Here is a 5,120-nt window from a genome sequence, read left to right on the forward strand (position 1 = left end):
AGCTACCCAATGTGAAATCAGAACATTATTGTTGGTAATTGACATGCTGTATCTCAGTTGTTTTACAGTATAAATACACAAACAGGAAATGTAAAGTTGACAATACATATTGTTTTCAAAGCCCGCTGAGTTTGGGCCACATTTTGCCCGTTTGTCACACCACTAAATGAGGCCGTGGATCAAGCTTTTAAGGGTGAAAATGATATTCTATATTTACCTTATTGTCAACAAATCCAATTAAAAGACCAAAAAACATAAATTAATGTATCTCCTCCTAATATATATGCTTCCCTTGTGCAATGGAACTCCATTAAAAACATCAATGAGCATCATGACGTGTTCCTTCATCACCATGAACACAAACACACCAGTTCATTCTGACTCCTGACGTCCTGCTGCCACAAAGACCAACTAGAGCACCAAATGGGGATTAATCCGCCGCTGAAAGTAGTCCCCCAACAGAAGCACTATTTCCTCCTGTTTGTTTGATAAAAAAGTGGCCAGCTGTTTAAGGAAATGACTGAGACTAAACTATACATTTGTGAGTTTGTAAAGATTTTAAAGAGTTACGTCTTCATTGGGAACCAAATTGTTAGTTTGTTGGTCTTTTCATGGGATTTGTAGACAATAAGAAACATATAAAACCAGCAAACCAGACAAAAAGGAAAAGGGAGATCATGAAAGGGGAGCTAAGAAAAAATAAAAAAGAGTAATTACAGAGTAGGCATCAGGAAGGTGGACTCAACATTTCATCCCCTCGAGTGTCGCTTGTGATTGTGAAACCGGAATCGTCACACAAACAAACAAACAAACAAACATGAGACGTAGGCACAGAGAAGCAGGACATCGGGTGGACGAGCATCTCCGTGCTTCACTAACACTACACTGACTCCACACTGGAGTTAGTCCTGCTCCGTTTGTGTTGTTTCCTCACGTGAAGATGGAATGTCGGGTTGCGTGTTTCTACTCTAGTCTATGGTCTCTACTGTGTTGATGCCATGTTTTCCTCTTCACTGCTTCTGTTTTTTTTGGCAAGTGTGTCTGACTGAACGTTTATTACAGTCTTCAGAGGTTCACCTAAATACCACAAAAAACTAAAACTAAACAGAAGATCTAATCTTTATCTGTCGAACATTCAACACGGGAAACATTTTGTTTCATTGGAGCCTTGAAACGCCCAAAAAAACATCAGCTCCAGTTTGTCTCACATTTGAATCGTTTTTTTTACATTTGAGACTTCTGAACTGTTTTCAATGTCTGAAAACCCCCCAAAAAAACAACTGGGAAACATTTTTTTCCCCCGAAATCCTAAAAGACTCTTCAGTGAAGGAAGATTTGATCCTGTTTTTTTCTCACTTTTTGATCACAAAGGTGGAAACAAAACAAAAAATCATATTGTGAACAACGCAATAAAAACGTATCTCGTGATTGTACACAAAAATAATAATAATAATAGAAGATAAAATATTAGTTTAGATATAAATGGACCTTAACTTCAGACTATTCGGGACGTGTTCAGATTCAAACCTCATTCCTTTTAGAGTCCCGACACAAATGTGAAAGTGTCAAGTATTTAAAGACTTATTCTTTAATCAGATCTTCTGCTAAACTAAATCAGGAAATCAGGATTCTAATGTGATTTTAGTGACATCATGAAGGGGAAGCTCCTGTACAGATTATTGTTCCATCAATTCAATTAATCTGCAGATTATTTCAATGATCAATCAATCGTAACATTACCAATGCCAGAGTCTCGTCAGAGAGTAAAAATGAATATATCTGAGTTTTGGATTGTTGGTCAGACAAAACAAACGATCAGCTGGTTAGTCGTCAGATTAATCAATGAACAAAATATGGTTTTGTTAGTCGCAGCCTTAGTGTTGAGACATTAAGCACTGAGAACTTTAACTTTAAAAACATCTTTATATCCCTCAAACGTTAACATTACCTGTTATTAATAAGCAGTCTATGAACATTCAATGAACGGTTTAAAACATGTGTGTTAATGTATTAGTCACTCATATACATCTGTATTGTGTAACAGTAAAGTGATAACTCTGCTTCTTCACAAACGACCTGCTGATGTGTTCAAGGCCTGAAACTATTCGTCTGTTTATCTACTGTCAAACATTTACCTGCTTCTCCTTTCTATGATTGCTATTTTAATATTTTGGGGTTTTTGGAATCAAAGAACATTTTTAAAAAGACATCAACTTGAGCTTTGGGAGACTGTGACACACATTTTATACACAAAAATATTAACGATCAAACCAGAAAATAATCAGCAGATTCATTGATGATGAAACAATCTTAAAGTAAACATAAATTCAAAAGTCTCAAATGTGAAAACACTGATTGTCTGAGACACGAGGGGACACTTTTGTCCCGCTAACACTGTTTTGGTTGTTCTTAATCTCGTGTCCTCTCTCTCTCTCGTCCTGGTCTGAGACATGATTTTGGTTGAATTCTTGTTCCACATCTACCCAGCAGGCGTCCTCAGAGCGTCTTCAACACGTAACTCTGTCTCCATTAAAGTCTGAATATTCATTCAACACTGTCGTACTCTTCAGGAAATAAGTGGATTGTTAATAAATAATATTGCTTTAAGTTCTTACAGCTCACAAATGTCTTGGACCAACTCTTTAAGATTGGATTGGATGCAAATTATCACCATAACAATCCTTATATTTTAATAAGTAACTGGTTATCCAGCTGTGAAATGGATCCATTCGTGAATATTTAATGTTGAAATCTAAATAGCACTGAAATATTTTACTTTGAAAACCATTCGTCTGAATTAATGTGGTTTAAATTTTAAACTTCAATCATAAATGTTAAACTTTTGTTTTAGGATTCAAAATTAAAGCTCTGATTATATTACAAAAAACTAAGACAAATTTAATAAGATTATAATTAAGGTCACAATCAGGTTTGTTCAATAAGAGATTGAGAAGTTATGAGACTGATATTCAACATAAAAATAAATAAATGAACATTTGGAAGCCACATCAATTTAAAAATTTTCAAAATAAAAGATTCCAGTGCTATAAATTCAGTGGTATTTAAATTTCAACTTCACGTGATCAGTAGTCACGGTTAGGTATTCAGTCGCTTATAAAAAATTATAATTATGACGGCATGTCTCTGCTTCCACAGGCTGCTAAATCCAAAATGTTCACTATTTTATCCACTAACTCATTTCAGAATAAAACATTTAAATGTGGTTGAAAGTATAATTTACACCTGCTTTCTTCAGAGTAGATGATTTTAGTGTTGGGTGGTTTGTTGTTGGGTCATTAAGATCTCAATCTGCCAGAGTGGTGAGATCATCATGTGATATATGACTGAAACCTCCGGAACATTTACTAAAGGTCTCTTGTGTTACGGGATTGTTCTTTTAAGTTGCTGTTTTCAAACAAAGATGGACGAAAAGTCCCCAAAAAGTGCTGATCCTACCGATCCAGAACAACTCCATCTACCGATGAAGATCATGTGATCTGATCGAAAGCTCCAGAACAGCTACGAAACCAAGCTGGAGGTGAAATTGTTCATTTGTATTTTAAAACAAGTTTTCTAGTGAAATGAGAGTTTTTGGAGCCCGATAATCGACACGAACACCTCGGTAGGATGACGTTTTCTTTACGGTGTAATAATTGATTGTTGAAATGACCTCAGCCACTGGGCCTAAGCTGGGGGCCGATCTAGCTCTAACACGATTAGTCAACAGAATAACACTGAAATTTAATTTAACGACACACTTGTGATAATGGATCGAGACACTAAACATTTAAAAGTCGCAGCTTCTCAAACGTGAGCGTTTTGCTGCTTTTCTTTTTTTATCACTGAAAACTGAATAAACGTGATGGCCATTTTATTCTCTTTAGATCAAAGAAATATTATATTTTAAAGAATAATCAGTTGATTTATAGATAAAGGAAACAATCACTAGCTGCAGCTCGACACTGAACATTATCGCTTCTTCTGAACTTCAGTGACTTTAAGCTAAAACTTTTCTTAAACTGGAAACTGTCGTCTTCGAACTTTCCACACTTTGAACCTGATATGTGGCGAAGAGAACCGCAAAAAAAATCCTATCCAGTCGTTACCCATAATTCATTGGGACTACCGGTTCATTGTTTAGCAAATTTCCCACCCAGGATCCATCCCGACATCCGACGAGCTGACGAAGAATAGAAGACGACGGTCGACTTCTTCTTCTATGCGTCGGTAAACCAATGGTTGAGTCTCAACTCCCGGTGAAGAGTCACAAACGCAGCGAGTCAGAGAATGCCAAAAAAACGTCTCCAAGCATCTTAACCGCATTTCTTCCAGACGAGTGAAGGGATCCTGGGCGACTCGTCCAGCCGGGGGAATGTGGTCAGGTGGTTGGGAGAAAGGAAAAATAAAAAAACGCCGATCCCGTTCTTTTCAGGTTAAACCACTTATCACGGCGCTTAGTCAGGAGGGCCACAGCTCGGATGTGTGGATGCTTTGTGTGGAGCTGGCAAAAGCCAAACAATCCCGACTTCCAGCGGTAATACTACGCGTCATTGTGTCGGGGGAGCAAACAAAAAGGCCTTTTGCAGTGGGACAGGAATGCGTTCTGAGCGCGCCAAGCTGCTTAGCCCAGTGACCGGCTGTCCGGTTTTAACCCCTAAATAAAGAAAATGAGCGAAAAGAAAGAATAAATGGACACTAAACATGACTATTTCACATAGCACCATGCCATCGGTTTCCAGTTCTCAACACTTAATTGCAGTGTGTCACATTTCCAAAGGGTTCTCTTGTTCGTGTAGTTTTTTTGTTTTGTTCCGTCAGAGCGCTGTGATATGCAGTGTCCGGAAAAAACTAAAAAATCACTTGCATGTTGGTGAAGTAAAGAAAAGAACAAATAAAGAAGGTACACAGGTGTAAAGTGGAGGGGGGGGGGGGGGGGGGGGCTGAGGTATCTGTTCAGGTGACTTATTCCTACAGGAGGGGAGGGGGGGGGGGGGGGGGGCACAGTCTGTCTGGACGTCCAGTGTGTTTGCAGGTATACTGTACATGTGAGGACCGTGGTGACAGAAGGCACATGTTGCCGAGGTCAGGAGCGGTAGGGGGGGGGGGGGGGGGGGGCTAAA

The sequence above is a fragment of the Cebidichthys violaceus genome, unplaced genomic scaffold, assembly GCF_023349555.1.
Source record: "Cebidichthys violaceus isolate CVI_PGR_0920_01 unplaced genomic scaffold, fCebVio1.0.p SCAF_38, whole genome shotgun sequence".
Taxonomy (NCBI): Eukaryota; Metazoa; Chordata; class Actinopteri; order Perciformes; family Stichaeidae; genus Cebidichthys; species Cebidichthys violaceus.